This window comes from Chiloscyllium plagiosum, unplaced genomic scaffold (assembly GCF_037043375.1).
Source record: "Chiloscyllium plagiosum isolate Xiang-an unplaced genomic scaffold, Cpla_swu_hap1 HiC_scaffold_1, whole genome shotgun sequence".
Lineage (NCBI taxonomy): Eukaryota > Metazoa > Chordata > Chondrichthyes > Orectolobiformes > Hemiscylliidae > Chiloscyllium > Chiloscyllium plagiosum.
The window spans coordinates 52,181,278-52,204,456 of record NW_028270139.1 but is presented as its reverse complement, the minus strand read 5'-3'; the positions used below and the strand labels follow the sequence as shown (position 1 = coordinate 52,204,456).

At 42.7% G+C, this 23,179-nt stretch overlaps 1 protein-coding gene across 4 annotated transcripts in view; it reads left to right on the top strand.

Annotated features, from left to right (window-relative positions):
* Positions 1-23,179, top strand: part of kcnip4a (potassium voltage-gated channel interacting protein 4a) — a 1,154,042-nt gene that overhangs the window by 516,920 nt on the left and 613,943 nt on the right. The window lies entirely within an intron of this gene.

Here is a 23,179-nt window from a genome sequence, read left to right as displayed (position 1 = left end):
CATAACATGATAGAATTCATCAATAGGATGGAGTGAATCCAAAACTAGTGTCCTGAATCTAAATAAAGGGAATTATGAGGGTATGAGGCACAAATAGATTAGGAAACAAAGTTTGTGCAAAGATTTGTAGCTCGGGTGCTCGTTGCTGTGGTTCTGTTCGCCGAGCTGGAAGTTTTTGTTGCAAACATTTCGTCCCCTGGCTAGGCGACATCATCAGTGCTTGGGAGCCTCCTGCGAAGCGCTTCTTTGATGTTTCCTCCGGTGTTTATAGTGGTCTGTCCCTGCTGCTTCCGGTCGTCAGTTTCAGCTGTCCGCTGTAGTGGTTGGTATATTGGGTCCAGGTCGATGTGTTTGTTGATGGAGTTTGTGGATGAATGTCATGTCTCTAGGAATTCCCTGGCTGTTCTCTGTCTGGCTTGCCCTATGATAGTAGTGTTGTCCCAGTCGAATTCATGTTGCTTGTTGTCTGTGTGTGTGGCTACTAAGGATAGCTGGTCGTGTCGTTTCGTGGCTAGTTGATGTTCATGTATGCGGATTGTTAGCTGTCTTCCTGTTTGTCCAATATAGTGTTTAGTGCAGTCCTTGCATGGTATTTTGTACACTACATTCGTCTTGCTCATGTTGGGTATCGGGTCCTTCGTTCTGGTGAGTTGCTGTCTGAGCGTGGCTGTTAGTTTGTGTGCCGTTATGAGTCCTAGGAGTCGCAGTAGTCTGGCTGTCAGTTCCGAGATGCTCCTGATGTATGGTAGTGTGGCTAGTCCTTTTGGTTGTGGTATGTCCTTGTTCCGTGGTCTTTCTCTTAGGCATCTGTTGATGAAGTTGCGCGAGTATCCGTTTTTGGCGAATACCTTGTATAGGTGTTCCTCTTCTTCTTTTTGCAGTCCTGGTGTACTGCAGTGTGTTGTGGCCCTTTTGAATAGTGTCCTGATGCAGCTTCGTTTGTGTGTGTTGGGGTGGTTACTTTCATAGTTTAGGACTTGGTCTGTGTGTGTCACACACAAACACACACAAACGAAGCTGCATCAGGACACTATTCAAAAGGGCCACAACACACTGCAGTACACCAGGACTGCAAAAAGAAGAAGAGGAACACCTATACAAGGTATTCGCCAAAAACGGATACCCGCGCAACTTCATCAACAGATGCCTAAGAGAAAGACCACGGAACAAGGACATACCACAACCAAAAGGACTAGCCACACTACCATACATCAGGAGCATCTCGGAACTGACAGCCAGACTACTGCGACTCCTAGGACTCATAACGGCACACAAACCAACAGCCACGCTCAGACAACAACTCACCAGAACGAAGGACCCGATACCCAACATGAGCAAGACGAATGTAGTGTACAAAATACCATGCAAGGACTGCACTAAACACTACATAGGACAAACAGGAAGACAGCTAACAATCCGCATACATGAACATCAACTAGCCACGAAACAACACGACCAGCTATCCTTAGTAGCCACACACACAGACAACAAGCAACATGAATTCGACTGGGACAACACTACTATCATAGGGCAAGCCAGACAGAGAACAGCCAGGGAATTCCTAGAGGCATGACATTCATCCACAAACTCCATCAACAAACACATCGACCTGGACCCAATATACCAACCACTACAGCGGACAGCTGAAACTGACAACCGGAAGCGGCAGGGACAGACCACTATAAACACCAGAGGAAACATCAAAGAAGCGCTTCGCAGGAGGCTCCCAAGCACTGATGATGTCGCCTAGCATTTGCCTAGCCTAGCATTTGCAACAAAAACTTCCAGCTCAGCAAACAGAACCACAGCAGATTAGGAAACCTTACTGAAATGGTTGATGATGGATAACTAATATTTAAAGAACATGTACATGAATTAGAACAATTATTCCTCCATGCCTCCATGCAAAAATAAAACAGAACAAGGTGGCTCAATGTGGCTACAAAAGAAATTAGTGATAGTATTAGATCCAAAGGGGAGAATAAAATTGCCAGAAAAAGCTGCAAGCCTGAGGTTTCGCATTTTAGAATCCAGCAAAAATGCACAAAAAGATTGGTCAAGAGGATGAAAATTGACTATGAGAGTAACATTGCAGGTACCACAGAAACCGATCATAAGCCCTTTTATAAATATGTGAAGAGAAAGAGATTAGTCAAGACAAATGTCAGTGCTGATTCTGTCTTCACAAAAGAGGGCAAAAATGACTGTCTCGAAATGTTCAGGAACGAAAGGTCAAGAAAAGAGTGGAATTAAAGGAAATCAGTTTTAGTGAGAAAGTGATACTGGAAATATTGCTGAGGTTAAAGGCTAACAAATACCTAGGGCTTGATAATCTACATCCCAGAGTACTGAAGGAAATGGCTGTGAAATATCGAATGCATTGCTGCTCATCGTCTTAAGTTCTACAGATTCTGGAGCAGTTCCTACAGATTGGAGGTTGCAAATATAACTCCACTATTTAAGATGGAGGGGGAGAAAAAAACAGGGAATGACAGACCAGTTATCCTAACATCAGTAATGGAGAGAATGTTAGAGTCTGTTATAAAAGCATAATAACAGAACATTGATAACAGGAGTTGACAAAGCTAATGTGAATTTATGGAAGGCAAATCATGCTTAACAAATGTACTGGAGCTTTTTGAGGATGTGACTAACAGAATAGATAAGGGAAAACCTGTGGATGTTCTGTATTTAGATTTTCAGAAGGTTTTTGACAAAGTCCATCATTAGAAATTAATGGGCGAAGTTGACGCACATATGATGAGGGGTAACACATTGGCATGGATCAAGAATTGGTTGCCAGGTGGGAAACAGAGTGGGAATAAGTTGATCTTTTTTCTGAGTTGTCGGCAGCGACTGCTGGGTCACAACAAGGATTAGTGCTTGAGCCCCAGTTATTCACAATATATATCAATGATCCGGATAAGGGATCCAAAGACAATATTTCCAAATTTGCTAATAACATAAAACTGGTTGAGATTGTGAGTTATGAAGAAGATGCATGGAGAATTCAATGTGATTGGGACAGGTTGAGTGGGCAAACACATCATGAGTGTAGTGTGCGCGGCTAAATGTGAAGTTATACGCTTTGGCATAAAAAACAGAAAGGCAGAATATTATTAAAAAATTAAACATTTGGAAGTGTAAATGTATAAAGGATCTGGATGTCCTTGTACACCAGTCAATAAAAGTGGACAGGTAAGTGCAACACACAATTAGGAATGGTTTATTGGCTTTCGTTGTGAGAGCATTTGAGTTCAGAAGTAAGGATAACTTATTGTAATTATACAAGAGCCTTGATGAGACCACATCTGGAGTATTGTGTGCGGTTTTGGTCTCACAACCTAAGAAAGGATATACATGAATGCAGCAGAAGTTCACCAGGTTCACCAAGGGATGCCAGAACTGTCCTATTATGAGACAATGGTTAGACTGGGCCTGTATTCACTAAAGTCTAGAAGAATTAGCAGGGATTCTGATGGAAACATACACAATTCTAACAGAGTTGGACAGACTACTTGCAAGAAAGACAATTTTCTCTAGTCAGGGAATCTAGAACCAGGGGTCACATTGTCAGGATATGGGGCAGGCCATTTAGAACTGGGATGAGGAAACAAATTCTTCATTCAAAGGGCAGTGAACATATGCAATTCTCAACACAGAAAGCTTTATGGTTAACCCCAGGTGCAGCAAGCTGAGCTCATGCAGTGATGCTCAATTGGCCACTTAAGGCCCTCAATTGGCACTGGGGCTGAAAGGTTAACCACAGCCACTCTCAGCTAAAGCTTAGCTCTGACAGAGTTGGGAAGGTGAGTGGGTCTGTGTCCACCACCAACATATCTAATTAAGTACAGATATTGCTGGAGGAACTCAGATCACATGGCCATAAACTGCATAGGCCCCAGGTATGCCTGTCTTTTTCTGAATTATGTAGAACATTGCTTGTTCCAATCTTATTTGAAACCCCACAATGACATCATTGGTGCTGCATCCCTCTCTCATTCGGAATTTAACAAATGACTTCCAATTTCCAACTTGCCCTCACCTTCACCTGATCCATCTTTGACTCCTCCCTTCGCTTCCTTAACATCACTGTTTCCATTTCTGGAGATCAGCTGGCCACAGGTATACAGAAGAAGGGCTTATGCCCGAAACGTCGATTCTCCTGTTCCCTGGATGCTGCCTGACCTGCTGCGCTTTTGCAGCAACACATTTTCAGCACAGGTATACACTATAAAACTCACCGACTCAGACAGTTACCTCGACTATGCATCCTCTCACCCTACTTGCTGTAAGGACTCCATTCCATTCTTGCAGTTTCTCACCTCTGTTGCATTTATTTCAATGAAGTCACCTTCTGCAGTGGGTGGGATGGGGAGGGCCTCTGAACTGTCCACCTTTTCCCTTGATCGAAGATTCCCCACTATTGTGGTTGATAGAGTCCTCAGCCAGGTCCAATCCATCTCCCACACTTCTGCCTTTCCTCTTTCTCCTCTCTCCCACAGCAGTGATAGGGTCTGCACTTACTATTCCACCACCATTTGTGTCCAAAAGATCATTAGCCATTTTCACCATCTGAAGTGGGATGCCGCAACCAAATATTCCCCTCCCTCACCTGTCAGCCTTCCACAGAGAAGGTTTCTTCCAACACACCCTGGTCAACACTTCCTCTATTCCCAACATCTCCTCATATTCTCATGGCACCTTCCCATATGATCGCAGAAGGTGTAATACCTTCCCATTTATCTCCTCCCACCTTACTCTCCAAACTCCCAGACACATCTTCCAGGTGAAGCACTTCACTCAATCTAGTCTACTATATTAGCTGTTCACAGTGTGGTCTGCTTGACACTGGGAGATGGCACACAGACTGGGTAATCACTTTGCAGAACCCCTATGCTCTGCCCATAAAAGTTATCCTGAACTTCTCATTGCCTGCCCCTTTAACACACCACAGTGTTTCCATATCAACATGTCTGTTGATGCTCTGCTTCAGTGTTCCAGTGAACATCACCACAAGCTCGAAGAACAACCACCAACTTTGGCTTCAGCATAAATACCGCTTGTTAGAACCAGACCAAAGAACATTACAGCGCAGGAACAGGCCCTTCAGCCCTCCAAGCCTGTGCCGATCCAGATCCTCTATCTAAACTTGTCGACTATTTTCTAAGGGTCTGTATCCCTCTGCCCCCTGCCCATTCATGTATCTGTCTAGATACATCTTAAATTATGCTATCGTGCCCACCTCTGCAACCTCAGCTGGCAACGTGCTCCAGGCATCCACCACCGTCTGTGTAAAGAACTTGCCACGCATATCTCCCCAAACATTTCCCCTCTCATCTTGAACTCGTGACTCCTAGCAATTGAAATCCCACTCTGGGAAAAAAAGCTTCTTGCTATCCACCCTGTCTATACCTCTCATGATTTTGTAGACCTTAATCAGGATCCCCTCAACCTCTGTCTTCCTAATGAAAATAATCCTAATCTACTCAACCTCTCTTCACAGCTAGTGCCCTCCAGACCAGGCAACATCCTGGTGAGTTGCAGTGAGAGAGAGACTCCCTGAGATTCTTGTAGAGAGAGGAGGAAAACTTCTTCAAGGCAGGCATCCTTGCAAGAGGATTCGCAGTAGGGTTAAAATCAACGAGGTAAAAGCAATGACTGCAGATGCTGGAAACCAGATTCTGGATCAGTGGTGCTGGAAGAGCACAGCAATTCAGGCAGCATCCGAGGACAGGCAAAATCGACGTTTCGGGCAAAAGCCCTTCATCAGGAATAAAGGCAGAGAGCCTGAAGCGTGGAGAGATAAGCTAGAGGAGGGTGGGGGTGGGGAGAGAGTGGCATAGAGTCATTGTTTTTAACATCCTGGTGAACCTTCTCTGCACCATCTCCAGAGCATCCACATCCTTTTGGTAAGGTGGTGACCAGAACTGTATGCAGCATTCCAAATATGGCCGAACCAAAATCCTATACAACTGTAACATGGCCTGCCAACTCTTGTACTCAATACCCTGTCCAATGAAGGAAAGCATGCCAAATGCCTTCTTGACATTCTATTAACCTGCATTGCCACCTTCAGGGTACAATAAACCTGAACACCCGGATCTCTCTGTGCAGCAATTTTCCCCAGGGCTTTTCCATTTACCGGATAGGTCGGTCTTGAATTGGAACTTCCAAAATGCATCACCTCGCATTTGCCTGGATTGAATTCCATCTGCCATTTCTCTGCCCAGCTCTTCAATCTATCTATATTCTGCTGCATTCTCTGACAGTCCCCTTCCCTATCGGCTACTCCACCAATCTTAGTGTCATCTGCAGACTTGCTAATCAGGCCATCTATGCTTGCCTCCAGATCATTTATGTATATCACAAACAACAGTAGTCCCAGCATGAATCCTTATGGAATACCACTGGCCACGTTTATCCATTATGAGAAACACCCTTCCATTACTACTTTCTGTCTCCTGTTGTCCAGCCAGTTCTCTATCCATCTAGCTAGCACATTCTGGACCCAACACGACTTCACTTGCTCCATCAGTCTATCATGGGGAACCTTATCAAATACCTTACTGAAGTCCATGTATGTGACATCTACAGCCCTTCCCTCATCAATCAACCTTGTCACTTCCTCAAAGACTTCTATTAAGTTGGTAAGACATGATCTTCCCTGCACAAAACCATTTACCTTTCACTAATAAGTCCATTTTCTTCCCTACCACTGATGTTAGGCTCACTGGTCTATAATTACCTGGATTATCCCTGCTACCCTTCTTAAACAAGGGGACAACATTGGCAATTCTCCAGTCCTCCAGGATCTAACCCATGTTCAAGGATGCTGCAAAGATATCTGTTAAGACCCCAGCTATTTCCTCTCTCACTTCCCTCATTAACCTGGGATAGGTCCCATCCGGACCTGGGGACCTGTGTACCATAATGCGTTTTAGAATACCTAACACTTCCTCCCTCCTTATGCTGACTTGACTATAGTAATCAAACATCTATCCCTAATCTCAACATCTGTCATTTCCCTCTATTCAGTGAATATAGATGCAAAGTACTCATTAAGAATCTCATCCATTTTCTCTGACTCCATGCAGAACTTTCTTCCTTTGACCTTGACTGGGCCTACCCTTTCCCTAGTTACTCACTTGCTCCTTATATATGACTAAAAGGCTTTGGGATTTTCCTTAACCCTGTTTGCTAAAGATATTAATGACCCCTTTTAAGCCCTCTTAATTCCTTATTTCATATTGGTGCTACATTCCGGACATTCTTGCAAAGCTTTGTCTGTTTTCAGTGGCCTAGATCTTATGTATCTTCTTTTTTCCTCTGAGCTAGTCTCACAATTTCACCTGTCATCCATGGTTCCCTAATCTTGCCATTTCTATCCCTCATTTTCACAGGGACATGTCTGTCCTGCACTCGGATTAACCTCTCTTTAAAAGCCTCCCATATATCAAATGCAGATTTCCCTTCAAACAGCTGCTCCCAATTCACATTCCCCAGCTTCTGCTGATTTTTGCCATAGTTGGCCTTCCCCCAATTTACCATTCTTCCTTCAGGATCATTCTTGTCTTTGTCCATGAGTATTCTAAATCTTACGGAAATATTACGAAAACTCAACATTCCCCAAAGTAATCTCCTACTGAAACTTCAACCACCTGTCCGGGCTCATTCCCCAACACCAGGTCCAGTATTGTCCCTTCCCGAGTTGGACAATTTACATACTGCTCTAGAGAACCATCCTGGATGCTTCTTACAAATGCTGCTTCATCCAGGCCTCTAACACTAAGTGAATCCCAGTCAATGTTGGGAAAATTAAAATCTCCTATCAACACCACCCTCTTGCTCCTGCATCTTTCCATAATCTGTTTACATACTTGTACCTCTATCCCACTTTCACTGTCTGGAGGCCTGTAGTACAGCCCCAACATTGTTACCACACCCTTCTTATTTCTGAGCTCTGCCCATACTGCCTCACTGCTCGAATCCTCCATAGTGCCCTCCTTCAACACAGCTGTGATATTGTCTCTGACCAGTAATGCAACTCTTCCACCCCTTTTACTTCATTCTCTATCCCGCCTGAAGCATCTATATCCTGGGACTTTTAGTTGTCAATCATGGCCTTCCCTCAACCAAGTCTCAATAATAGCAATAACATCATACTCCCAGGTACTAATCCAAGCCCTAAGTTCACCTGTGTTACCTACTACATTTCTTGCATTAAAGCAAATGTACCTCAGACCACCAGTCCCTTTACATTCATCATCTGCTCCCTGCCTACTCTTCCCCTTAGTCATGCTGACTTCATTATCTAGTTCCTTACACACTTTAGTACTACCTTCTTACTGTCCACTGACGGGCGGCACGGTGGCACAGTGGTTAGCACTGTTGCCTCACAGCGCCAGAGACCCGGATTCAATTCCCGCCTTAGGCGACTGACTGTGTGGAGTTTGCACGTTCTCCCCGTGTCTGCGTGGGTTTCCTCCGGGTGCTCCGGTTTCCTCCCACAGTCCAAAGATGTGCAGGTCAGGTGAATTGACCATGCTAAATTGCCCGTAGTGTTAGGTATAGGGGTAAATGTAGGGGTATGGGTGGGTTGCGCTTCGGCGGGTCAGTGTGGACTTGTTGGGCCGAAGGGCCTGTTTCCATACTGTAATGTAATCTAAGCTAATCTAATGTCCTCATTTGGTTCCCATCACCCTGACACATTAGTTTAAACCCTCCCCAACAGCATTAACAAAAGCTTCCCCCTCCCCCCCAGGGCATAGGTTCCAGTCCGGCCCAGGTATAGACAGTCCAATGTGTAATAGTCCCACCTCCCCCAGAACAGGTCCCAATGTCCCAAACATCTGAACCCCTCCCTCCTGCACCACCTCTCAAGCCATGCATTCATTCTGCGTATTCTTTCATTTCTACTCTGACTAGGATGTGGCACTGGTAACAATCCTGAGATCACTACATCTGAGGTCCTACTTTTTAATTTGACGCTTACCTCCCTAAATTTTGCTTGTAGGACCTCATCCCAATTTTTACCAATATTATTGGTGCCTATATGCATCATGACAGCTGGCTGTTCACCCTTCCCCTTCAGAATTTTCTGGAGCCGATCTTAAACATTCCTGATCCATGCACGTGGGGTTAATCATAACATTTGGGAGTCTCGTTTTCAACCACAGAACTGCCTATCTACTTCCCTTACAATTGAATCCCCATGACTCCCTTCCACACTTTTTCCCGTCCTTCTATACAGCAGAGCCAGCCCAAATATATAAGTTCACTCACCTTCCCAGAGAGCAATGTTTTAGCTACTAACAGTTTTGTTGAAGAGTCATGAGACTCAAAACGTTAACTCTGCCTTCTCTCCAAAATTTCTGGTTTTGTTTCAGAAAGGGTGGCACGGTGGCTCAGTGGTTCGCACTGCTGCCTCACCTGGGTTCATTTCCTGCCTTAGATGACTGTCTGTCCGGAGTTTGCACCTTCTCCCCATGTCTATGTTGGTTTGCTCTGGTTTCCTCCCACAATCCAAAGATGTGCATGTCAGGTGAATTGGTCATGTTAAATTGCCCATAGTTGTTAGATGCATTAGTAAGGTGTAATTATAGGGTGGGCAATTTAGCATGACCAATTCACCTGACATGCACATCTTTGGATGGTATGTTTGGGTGGGTTGCTTGCTGGGCTGTAATGTAGGGAGTCTAATCTCCAGCATCTGCAATTCTTTGTTTTATCTAATTAAGTATCTTTCATGCCACCAAGCTCTCTCATCCTGTGAGCAGATAATTTTGCATTGGGTGTTTTCTCTGAAAGTTTGGAGAATCTTCTAAGTCAAATGATCTTATGCAGTAATTTCAGAGCATAAGACCATAAGACCTGGGAACAGAAATTAGGCCATTCAGCCCATTGAGTCTGCTCCGCTATTCAGTCATGGCTGAAAAGTTTCTCAACCCCACTCTCCTGCTTTCTCCCTGTAACCCTTGATTCTCTTGATATTCAAGAACCTCTCTATCTCCATCTTAAATATACTCAATGACCTGACCTCCACAGCCTTCTGTGGCAATGAATTCCATAGATTCACCAATCTCTGACTGAAAAAGTTTATCCTTATCTTCGTTCCAAAAGGTCTTCCCTTTACACTAAGGCCTTGGGTCCTAGTCTCTCCTGCCAATTGAAACATCTTCCCAACATCTACTCTGACCAGGCCATTCATACTCTGTATGTTTCAATTAGATTCCCCCTCATTCTTCTAAATTCCATTATTCCTCATTTGTTAAGCTTTTCATTCCTGGGACTTTCTCGTGAACGTTCTCTGAACATGCTCCAGGGCCAACACATCCTTCCTGAGATGTGGGACTCAAAACTGCAAACAATACTCTAAATGTGGTCTGACCAGAGCCTTACAGAGCCTCAGGAGTCCAGCCCTGCTTTTATATTCCAGTCCTCTCAAAATAAATGCCAGCATTGCACTTGTCTTCCTAACTACTGACTCAACCTGCAAGTTTACTTTGAGAGAATCCTGGAGTAGACCTCGCAAGTGTCTTTGCACTTCAGACTTCTGAACTTTCTCCCCATTTAGAAAATAGTCCATGTCTCTCTCCTTCTTACCAAAGTGCATGACCTCACACTCTCCCACGTTGTACTGCATCTGCCACTTCTTTGCCCACTCTCCTAACCTGTCCAAATCCTCTGCAGCCTCCCCACCTCCTCAATGCTACCTGTCCCTCTACCTATTTTTGTATCACCTGCAAACTTAGCTTAGATAATCTAACAAATTATTGGCAATATCTGTTTTTGATACAAGAAGCATCAAAGTATTGGTAAGTGAAAGCAATATTTTAACATTTACTTTAAGAGACAGACAATTTTGGTTCCCATAGGAACATAGCTGTCCTTGCATGCTAATTTTTTTTTAAATTTCTGGCTGTCTTTTGATTTAATTCAGTTAACCATGCAATACATTACCTCCCTTTCAAATGTTTCGCTTATCCTTCTTCCCCTTTCCTTAAAGCATTCTGCATGGGGTGGCATGGTGGCTCAGTGGTTAGCACTGCTGCCTCACAGTGCTAGGGACCCAGGTTCAATTCCAGTCTCGGGTGACTGTCTATGTGGAGTTTGCACACTCTCCCTGTGTCTGGGTGCTCCCGTTTCCTCCCACAGTCCAAAGATATGCATGTCAGGTGAATTGGCCATGCTAAATTGCCCATAGTGTTAGGTGCATTAGTCAGAGGGAAATGAGTCTGGCTCGATTACTCAATGGAGGGTCAGTGTGGACTTGTTGGGCTGAAGGGCCTGTTTCCACACTGTAGGGAATCTAATCTAATTTGTAAGACATAATGAATGGTAAAAGAAAATGTTCAGATATATATGGATGATTTGAGATTGTCATATAGCAGTGTTCAAACAGATACATGGATTAATTAAATACCTATCCTCGTATGAAACAAGCAAATAAATGGGACTAACATTAACACCTTGCCTCAATCACTCTGACATTGTTGGCCTGCCCAGACTTCAAAAAAAGCTTTGTCCCTGATAAAGGAATTTCCAAATAAGGCTGACATTAGGTCTGCCAGGGTACTGTGGTTTTCTGGTCCATTCCACTGGCTCAGAATTGTGGCAAGGGTCTGTCAAATTGAAGTGAATAAGTAAACAATGTTACATGTTATAGAATAATGTAATCAAATTCAGTGTAATGAAAATATTGCAATATCAGTTTGGCCATTAGGTGGAGTGCTAGTCAGCCTTATGTAAAAGTTCAAATCAGTCTCATGCTAGATTATTGTAGTGACATTATCAGAATATTTAACGTTTTCATTCAAACCTTTCACTCTGCTACTTTACAGAGCGGGGAATCAATCTTTTGAAACTTGCTACTTACTATTTCTCAAGCATTGTGCAATGATAGTTTACAAAGAGAAACGCCACCTATAATTAATTGATTGATTCCTGCTCTGATCATAACTTCTGACAATGGCAGAGATTACTGTCCGACTGTAGGATTTTCTGCTGTCTGGCAACCAGCCAAATGGATAGTCTAGCCAAAGTATGGGAGGAAAAATGGAAGATACAGACCGGCTCCCATAGGGATGAATTGCAGCATCATTTGGTGATGGGGAGGGGGGCGCGGCTGAGGGAGACTGGCTAGAAAGCAAAGCTAGGAGAGTTGAAAGCATCTCTCACCTCAGATCAGCTGTCAGTAACCAGCCATTAAATGGGGGGGCCACAGTGCTAATGATATCCTCAGGTCACAACAGTGATATGACAATTATGGGATTTTATCCATTGATTTCTGCAATGTAAAATTTAATTGGTGGGAATTAAGTCAGGTTGGGATTAGGATATTCAGTGCTGATATGTTAACTCTTCATCTTCTCAAAAAAGTTTTTCATGACTGGCAGAGTTACTATGTATATAATGTGTGTTTACACCTGGAGATTTGCTCTTGTGAGGCTTTATCACACGGCATTAAATTATTTGACACAGATGTCATTACATTTACCATGGTTCAGTCTCCCAATATCACCAAGTCCTGTAAAACATATTCAGCCCGTTGTTTTATAATGAGAATACTCACACAATTTTTAATTTAAAGAAAGAAAACAAAGGGTAAATAAGTAAACATAGGAAGGGATATTTTCACATTCTCAGGTGTGCTAAACCCCTCTTCATTTATTTTAATATGTAAAATTCCCAGGGCCGGGAGGATATGTTGAATGTGTGTGAATAAGGTAGGCGCACAAAGGGAAGCTTCTCTGTGAATTGCCTCATAGCTCATTCATGGCACTAGATATGAATGTTACTGGTTGGATCAAGATTTTGCAGCCATTCTTTCTTAAACTGCTGTAGTCCCTGGTGTGTAAGTACACCCAGAGTGCTGTTAGGAAGGCAATTCCTGGATTTTGACCCAGTAGCAGTGTAGGAATGGTGATAGCTGCACAGACAACATTGTAAATAGCTTTAAGGGAAACTCATGGTGGTGATGATCCAATCCATATGCTGCCCTTGTCCTTCTAGGTGTTAGAAATGGTTGATTTGTAAGGTGCTATCGAAACAATCTTGGTGGATCTCTTCATCTCGTGGATGGTACATACTGCTGTGTCAAAGGTAGAGGAGTGAATCTTTGTGGATGCCAATCAAGTAGGCAGCTTTGACCTAGACAGAATCAAAGTTCTTGAATGTTAATAGAGCTACACTGATCCAGGCAAGTGAGGAGTATTCCATCACCCTCCTGACTTGTGCCTTATCGATGGTGGACAGGATTTGGGAAATCAGGTGTTGAGTTACTTATTGACGGATTCCTAGCCTCTGACCATCACTTGTAGCCAGTGTTCGTATGGCTAGTCCAGTTCAATTTCTTGTCAATGGTACTCCTCAGAACATTGATGGTGGGATGTTCTGTGATGGTAATGCCCTTTAATGTCAAGTGGATGTGGTGAGATTTCTTGTTGTGGGAGATGGTACTTTCTTAGCGTTTGAGTGGTGCATATGCTACATACAACTTGTTACCCCTAGGAGAAAGTGAAGACTGCAAATTCTGAAGATCAGAATCGAGAGTGTGGTGCTGGAAAAGCACAGCAGGTCAGGCAGCATCCAAGGAGCATGAGAATCAATGTTTCAGGCATAAGCCCTTCATCAGGAATGAGGCTTGTGGGCCGGGAGGTTGAGAGATAAATAGGAGGGGGGTGGGGCTGGGAGTAAGGTAGATAACATGTGTGGAAGTACAAGTAAATTTCTATCAGATGTGGAAGGATCCTTTGGGACCTTGCATGGAGGTGAGGGGGGAAGTGTGGGCGCAGGTTATACACTTCCTGCGATGGCAGGGGAGGTGCTGGGGGTGGGGGTGGGCTGGTGGGGGGGTGCGTGGGTCTTTCCACATCTGACAGAGATTTATCTGTACCTCCTTGCATGTTATCTACTGTAGCCATTGCACCCGATGTGGTCTCCTCTACATCGGGGAGACAGGACGGCAACTTGCGGTTCATTTCAGGGAACATCTCTGAGACACCCGCACCCACCCAAACCCACTGCCCTGTGGCTGAACATTTTAACTCACCCTCCTACTCCACCAAGAACATGCAGGTCCTGAGCCTCCTCCATCGCCAAACCCTTACCACCCGAAGTCTGGAGGAAGGACGTCTCATCTTCCGCCTTGGGATGCTGCAACTACATGGGACTCAATGTGGATTTCACCAGTTTCCACATTTCCCCTCCCCCCACCTTATCCTAGTCCCAACCTTCCAACTCAGCACCACCCTCTTGACCGGTCCTACCTGTCCATCATCCTCCTTCCCATCCATCCGCTCCACCTTCCCCTCAGACCTATCACTTCCACCCGCACCTTCATTTACCTATCACATTCCCAGCTACCTTCCCCCAGCCCCATCCCCCTCCCATTTATCTCTCAGCCCCACTGACCCCCATTAATCCTAATGAAATGCCTATGCCCGAAATATCAATTCTCTTGCTCCTCAGATGCTGCCTGCCAGCACCACACTTTCGACTTGTTACACCTAGCCTGGATACTGTCCAGATCTTGTTGCATTTGGACATGGACAGCTTTAGCATCTGAGAATCATACATGGTGCTGAACATTGTGCAATCATGAGCAAGCATCCCTACCTCTAACTTCATAATGGAACAGCTTGCTGTGTTATGATAATTTCTTTTAAAGGATCCTAATTTGCACGATGCGTTTATGGTCAAAAAGGTGAGGTTGGGAAGACGTGGGGTTTGTGATTTGGAGTTGAGAATTACCTACATAAGGGTATTATTGAGAGATGTATGAGGATGGTGAACACAGGACATTAGGGACTATCCATTGCCGGAGATGGGGTAGGGTTAGATGAGGAATTTTAGGAGAAGCTTTGGCAGGATACGTAGTAGCATTGTCTGGAGGGCTGATGGGAAACAGAGTTGTTGGAGTGTGGAGGCTATGCTAGGTTGATAGAGAGGGTGATCATCATCGAGGATGATTCAGCATTGTCAGGGACAAGAGGTCTGGGTACTTTTTCATCTCTGATCACTGATATTAATCAATGTTATTTGATTTGAATTTTAAAAAAATTTGATTTGAGTCATTTATTTAAAAGTACAGTGAAAAGTATTTTGTTGCCACAATCAAGCACCATTTTTAGTTAGAAAAAGAATAAAAAGCAATTGCATTAATAGAGTCCATCCTCTGTTAAAGGGGTCTTCAAACACAGCGTCAGGGTTTCTGCAAGTTCTCTGCAAGGTCTTCCAGGCCTGAAGGAGTCCCCACTCACCCCATCAAGAGTCCATGCTTCAGGCCTATCACAACCAGGAGTCTCCGCTCTGGGCACCACCACCACCACCACATCTGATGACCCGCCGAACACCAGTGTCAACAGCGAACGGCCCGGGTCCAGTGTTTGCAGCTCAGATGAGGATCTGAATCCTTTCCCATAGTCCCCACATGTCCACAGTTTCTGCCCTTCAATTGAGATTAACAATGGGAGACAAATTGTCTTATTATTTTACTTAAGTACAGGCATCAAAACCAAGCCTCCAACACTAATGTCAGTGTCAGAAATGTTCTCAGTGGGGCCTGAAAACCATTTTGTTGCCAATCAGAGTTTAAACTTCCTGGAGTATTAAAGTACATATGGATGTAGGTTTGCTTGCTGAGCTGGAAGGTTCATTTTCAGATGTTTTGTCACCACACTGGGCAACATCTTCAGTGAACTTCCAGACAAAGCTTTGTCCGGACATTACCTAGCATGGTGACGAAACGTCTGAAAAAAAACTTCCTGCTCAGTGAGCAAGCCTACATCCAGAACCTCAACCTGAGCTACAAATCTTCTCAAAACTTGCTAAAGTACATATGTCGAAATGTGTGATGCTGGAAAAGCACAGCCAGTCAGACAGCATCCAAGGAGCAAGAGAATCGATGTTTCGAGCGTAAGACCTTAATCAGGAATCAGGGATACTAAAGTACACACACACAGTTCAGGATTTCAGGACAGTTATGACGTTCCACAGCAATAAAAATGTTAATATTCTGAGCTAATATATTTCAAGGTGGAAGGCAGGGGATAAGGGTATAAATTACCCAGCAGGTCTGGCAGCAACTGTGGAGAGAGAAAAACCAAGTTAATGGACAGAATCTTATTGAGGCATGAGGAATCTCACTTGCCATTTGGAGAACTGGCCAGAGATTCATACTACCTCTTCCAGTGAAGGACCACTGAATCACATACCCATCTGGCAACCATGAGGTCTGTCATGGGTCTTCCCTTGAAACAGGGCCCTGTGGATGGAGATTTAATCCAATGAGAGCTGCTGTCCAAAAATAGATCCCACAGATCCAGGGAGGAGGCAATGGCTGCTACTGCTGCTGCTGCTGCAAGAGTATCTCTGGAGCTCCAGAAACCCAAAGCATCCAAGGTAAGAGTAAAGGTAAATGGTATGGAGGGTGGGGTGTCTTTGTGTTGGGGGCCAAAGGGAGATTGGAGCAATCATGTCAGAAGCAATGTTAGGGGTTGGCTCCCAGCAGGCGTCCCAGTGTCTAATGATCAGATACTGTTTGTCTTTAATTGAGGAACCCCCAGATCAATGTGATACATTACCAATACAGTTTGACCTGACAGGCACACTGTGTGTTAATGGACATACTTGCAAGTGTGTTAACCCCAGTCACAGTGCACTGAAGACCTGAAATGGATCTTAATCGGCAACTTCAATTGATGGTGGTTGCGGGATGGTCAACCATTGGACTTCTGTCTAGAACCTACTTCTGGAGGTGGGAAGACAGTAGGTTATTGGCACAGCGCCATTCAATTATTGAGACAATAATTGAGAATTACCACAAATAAGATTGCTCTGGTAAACCTATTATTTCAACCTGCTGCTTCCCCCTGAACTGGCTTCTTCCTATTTTGACTTTACTTTTCCCCTCAAGTGTTCTGTTCCCAGATGTTCAGGACAACTCCAATGCTCTCAATAACTTGTACAATTACTAATTTCCTGCCCTTAACTCTCTCCACCATGGATCTTCAATCTCTTTACAGTGCCATCTCCGAGCAGGATAGCATTGGGGAATCTCCATTTCTTCATAATCAGAGGTCAAACCATATCCAATAAGACCCTCTACTGTCTGGTTGAATTTGATCTCTATTGATTGACTTGTCTCTTGACTCATTTCACATCCACAAATAAAAGTTGTTGTTATAGATACCTGCATGGGTCCTAGCTATGTCTTCTTTTTATGAGGTGTGTGCAACATTACTTGATCCAGTAATACTCAAAGTCCTCTCTCAATCTTTAGATTGTACATTTATGACTGCATTTACTTGGTTCTTGCTCTCATCTTGAATTAGAACATTTTTTCAACTGTTTCAATTTTCATCCACTTCTACAACTCTTCCCATTCTTTCTTCAACTTCTCAGTCTTTATTTCTGAAGTGAGACAATCAACAAATACTCATTCATAAATTCTCTGATTCTGTACAGTTATCTCAATTATACTTCCTCAGGCCTCGTTTCCTTCCGTTCTCACAGTTTTTCTGTCTCTGACATTTTAAAACAAAATCATTCACAGGGTGTGGGCATCATTGGCTGGTCCAACATTTATTGCATCCTTAATTGCTTTGTGAAGGTGATTGTGAGCTGTCCTCTTGAACTGTTGAAGACCATATGGTGCACCTTTACCCACACAGTTTTGTTAGGAAAGAAGTGTCATGATTTTGATCCAGTCTAAAAGTGAAGGATCTGTGAAATGTTAGGATGGCGTATGGCTTGGAGAGAAACTTGCATGTGTGGTATTGTCAAATCTCTACTGCTGTATTCCTTCCAGGTGGTAGATGCAAGGTACTGTCTCAGAAACCATTCCATGAGACAATCTCGTATATCAGCTCTTCTGATATCACTTCCTTTTTCCTCAGCTAAGCACCTTGGGTCATTAAGTACATTCAAGTCTGAGATAGATTTCTGATGAAGGGATTATGCCCAAAACATCAACTCTCCTGCTCCTTGGATGCTGCTTGACCTGCTGTGCTTTTCTGGTGCCCCATGTTTTGACTCTGACCTCCAGCATCTGCAGTTCTCACTTTCTCATAGATTTTTAATTTGTGAGGGAATCAAAGATTATGGAATAATAGCATGAAAATGGGATTGAGTATTATCAGATCAGCAATGATTTCACTGAATGGCTTATTTCTGCTCCTAAGTCTTATGATCTTATGATCATATAAGCCCCACCCCACACTGTGATTGACACAGTCCTTGACCGTGTCTGATCTATTACTTTCACTTCTGCTATACCACATTGCCTTCCTCCCAGAAGCAGTATAGATTTCCTTAATGTCACCCTACACCCCAGCAGCCTATTCATTCAGTGTCTCATAGATTCATAGAATCCCTACAGTGCAGATAGAGTCAGTTTGGACCATTGAGTATGCACCGACCCTCCGAAGAGCATCTTGCCCCATCTCTGCATGTACAATGGCTAATTCATCTAATCCGCACATCTTTGGACTGTGGGAGGAAACAGGAGTACTTGGAAGAAACTCACATGGGCATGGGAAGAACATGCAAACTCCTCACAGACAGTCACCCAAGGTTGGAATCAAACCCAGATCCCTGGCACTGTGAGGCAGCAGTGTTAACCACTATGCCATCATGCCACCTAATCTCATCCTGTTTCTGCTAACTCGAATGTGATACCACCACTGAAATATCTTTGAGTATCTTGAACTTGGAATAATCAAAGTAACCATGCCCATTGCATCACACTGGTTCAGTCCTCAGTTACCCCATAACATTTCTCCATAGAAATGCATGAGATGTAACATCTGCCCCCTCGCTCCGCACAGCTGAAGGCCCCAAGCATTCCTTTCTGGTGAAGTAGCAATTGACTTGTACTTCTTCCAAGTTAGTATGCTGCATTCATTGCTGACAACACAATGCCCTCTACATTGGGATCTCCAAACAGGAGAAAGTGAGGGCTGCAGATGCTGGAGATCAGAGCTGAAAATGTGTTGCTGGAAAAGCGCAGCAGGTCAGGCAGCATTCAAGGAACAGGAGAATCAACGTTTCGGGCATAAGCCCTTCTTCAGGAATGAGGAAAGTGTGTCCAGCAGGCCCCTGGACACATTTTCCTCATTCCTGAAGAAGGGCTTATGCCCGAAACGTCGATTCTCCTGTTCCTTGGATGCTGCCTGATCTCCAAACACAGATTGGATGATTGCTTCATGCAACACCTCCATTCAGGCCTTAAGCTCGAACCCAAGAAGGTGACATGCTATTTTGATTCTCCATTTTGCTGTCATGCTGACATCTTTATTCTGCACATATTGCAATATTCCAATGAAACTCAACATCTACTCAAGGATAGCACCTCAATTCAGCATTTCAGTCTTTTATACTCATCAATGTTCACTCAAGAATCTTTGCTTCAACTTCCCCCATTGTGTTTCCTCTTCTTCACATTTTATTTTAATACTTTTGGATGGTGTGTGCTCATTATTTTACCATTCACCCTCCCTCGAGCCACATCCTATGTTTCTTTACTGCCTCATTACTATTCCATTTGTCTGTGCTCCTACAAATTCATTGTTCATTCAATATATCTCTTCATCTGTCCAATCGCAAAATTTCTTTTTCGTTCTTTTTCCCTCTTTCTCCAGTTAAAAATGACTACATTTCTAACTTTCTTACTTCTAGTGTAATGTTATGTCTGTTTTTTTTTTCTCTTTCTTCAAATATACGAGGTCTGCTAGGTATTTCCAGTAATTCTGGTTATTTAAGATTTAAAATCAGTCTTTTGCTTTTGTATAAGTTGGGGAGGCAGGCCATAGTGGTAATGCAACTGACCTAGTAATAAGGTAGACTAAGAGAATGCTCTGGAGAAATGGGTTAGAGTCCCATTGCAACAAATAGTGAAATTTGAATTCAGTAATACCAATAAATGAAAAAAGCATCTCTTGTGGTGATGATGTCAATTTTTGTTGATAGTTGTATAAATCACTAAATATCTTAAGGAAGGAAACCTGCAATCCTTATGTTGCTTGGCCTACATGTTACTCCATAACTGCAGCAATAGGGTTAACTCTGAACTGCCCTCTGAAGTGGCCTAACCAGCCAATCAGTCAAAGGCAATTAGGGATGAGAAACAAATTCAACCTTGCCAGAGATGCCTACACCTCATACAAGAATTCAAGAAAAAGATTACAGACTCAATGTCTCAACATTGAAGGGAATGGAGGAACCAGAGACCGAAGTGTGCCAATGCATAATTCTCTGATAGTACAAGTGCAGGAAGTTAAGACTACAAAAAAACCCACAGCAAATGGATTTTGTCAATTACATGAAAGAAGTCATCAAAAATTTGTACTAAGCTTTGGTTTCAGCCTTAGAGCAATGTGTGTAGTTTTAGATCATGAGCAAATAGAAAACGAACAGAATGAATTAATCAGAATGGTGCCATGCACGGAAAATTTCAAGAGAGACTCCTGATAGTGTGACTTGTTTTACTGAAGCAGAGAAACGAAGAGGAGATTTTATAGGAGCTTTCTGAATTATGAAAAGTTTGACATTCAGAATTGAGAAAGATAATTTCCTTTAGTTGAAGGAATTAGTTTTGATGGATCATCAATTCAAAATTATTATTAAAGGAATAAAAAAGAAAAATGTTTTTCTTCACATAGATGTAGTTAGGAAAGCAATCATTCAGTCAGGACCTAGCATGCAGGAAATTCAAAGAAGCAGGAACATGCTGGTTAATCCTAGATATGAATGTTGAAATTCATTTACATATTTTTCCATGAAAATTAGTATTTGTTGAGAAGAAGCATACTATATATGTCCTTACTGCATAGTCAAGACCAATAGATTTACTACATTTTGCTGAATGCCCTGAAGCAGGTACTGTGATTTCCACTCTTCTTTGATCATAAAATCAATTTCCTAACTCGACCACAATTTATATATTTCCCTTAACATTGACGGGTTACATCTGATGTTTTACACATAAAATGAAGCATATGCCAGGTAATATTGTGCAAGTCTGTGAAAAGAATAAAATGTTTAGTCCAAAAGATGGGATTGATTGAGGCTTTTTTATTACATAAAAAAATGATGTTCAATTGAATATTTTCCAGAAAGAACTGCAGAAAATGATTACAACTCTATTATGTACAACTGGCCATAAAATGAGAGGTTGAGACTATGGGTCCAGTTTTCACAGGAGTCAAGAGGCAGCAATTTTCCTGATATGTTTCTAAACTCTTTTAACCTTGTAATTCCCCAAAACCTCACTAACCTACTCACACAATATTCATTATAAACAGAAATCAGGGGTAGTCTTTGTGAAGCTTATAAACCTGTCAATGTAAATAAACATTACTTGAAATACTTGAATCCGTTAGTAGTTTTAAAGGAAACTAAGTATTCAAGCTTACATTCTCTTGAACAGTTGGGTCCATTAGTGAGAAGCTAGGCAACCACACAAGTTCACATTTCCCAGAACAACTGTGTAAACAAACCCTACTGAGCAAATTTCATCAGAATCTTTTAAGAAAGTTAAAAGCTCTGTCAAAGCTTTGAAACAAATAAACATACAACTGAACTGTTCTTTAGAGGTTTAGTGGAAGCCCTGGCATCTGTTGTAGCCAAATACATTGGTGAGCGGAACCTCAAGGAAGAACAAAATCATCGGTGACATTTCAGACAATCAATTTTGAATTTACAACTTGGCTAGAATTTAATGATGTGCAACACTGAATAGCAGTTTACCAAATGAAACAAAACTTCCAAAGAATCTGAAGACTTTTCCATCTATAATGCTGTTTTTCCCTTCACAAGTTTTCAGAAGTAACAACTTAACAGCTGTATTGTTTAGTGGTCACCTACTCTTTCAAATTACAGCAATGTCATCAATGTACAAACAGGTGTAACTTATGCAACAGCATTTCACTATCATATCTGGAGTAAGCAATACCTTTGGAAACAATTTCGATACAGTTCCTGCTCCATCCAATGGTTTACCCAAGGTTCATGACACCAAGTTTGATGGATTAATGTTGCCCACTGTCTGCATTAAAATTGCACAGGCTCCAAAGTGCCCACTTATATAATAGTGCTGGAAAAAAATGATCGAGCAGCATGTGTACTCCAGCCATCTCCATACTTTTCCACAACATTGAAAATTGCCATCATAGGAATTAAAGGGCAAGAATCCTGGATCTGGGCTGTGGTCACCATTTTAGAAGGCCATTGATACTCTTAGACTGCACATTGGCATTGGAAAGTCCAGCCCTGTAGGTCAATGGATTTATATGGGGATAGTTACAAGTATAGATTCATAATATAGAAGGAGGCCATTTGGCCTAGTGAATGTGTGCTGGCTCTTTCAGAGAGCAATTTAGTTTGCATGCTCCACTTCCTTGACCTATTTTTACCCTAAATCTCTGCAGCATTCTCTTCTTCAAGTATTTCTCCTTCCTTCTGAACTTTATTCATGGATCTGTAACCATCACACATCATGACAATTTTTCTTTCTAAAGGATTTCCTCATGTTGTTATAGGTCACTATCTGCCATGTCCTCATACCTTTGTGGATATATGAATAGGCAAGGCATAGGAGGACACAGACAGTGTGGAGGCAAAAGGTAGGTGTCATGTATCGGCACAGGCTTGGTGGGCCAAAGGGCCTATTCCTGTGCTATACTGTTCCTTGTTCTTTGTTTTATTTTCCTTTTCTTTTCACCAATCAATTGATATCTCTTTTAGTATGCATCCTTGTTCTATTGGAAATAGGTTATCTTTATTTACTCCAAAACCATTACAATTTTAAACACCTCAAAGCACCATCAGGCTCTCTCTCCTCTAACAAGAATAAGTCTGACTTTTCCAGGCTATCCAGGTGACTGTAGTCTTTCATCTATGAAATCATTCGCATAAACCTTTTCTGTTTCCTCACCAAAGTATTCATATTTTACTGAAGGCAACTGCAATTTCCAGAATATGTTACAGTGCTGTGGTTTGGACTGAACTACTGCTCCTTTTTAGGTTTAGCATAATTTCCTGGCTTTAGTGTTCGATACCTGTAATTATACAGCCCAGTTTACTAACTGTTTTGTTAACCTGTCCTGCCACCTTCAAAGATTTGTGTGTAACGTTCCAGGTTTCTCTATTCTTAGACCCTATTTAAAATTTAACTATT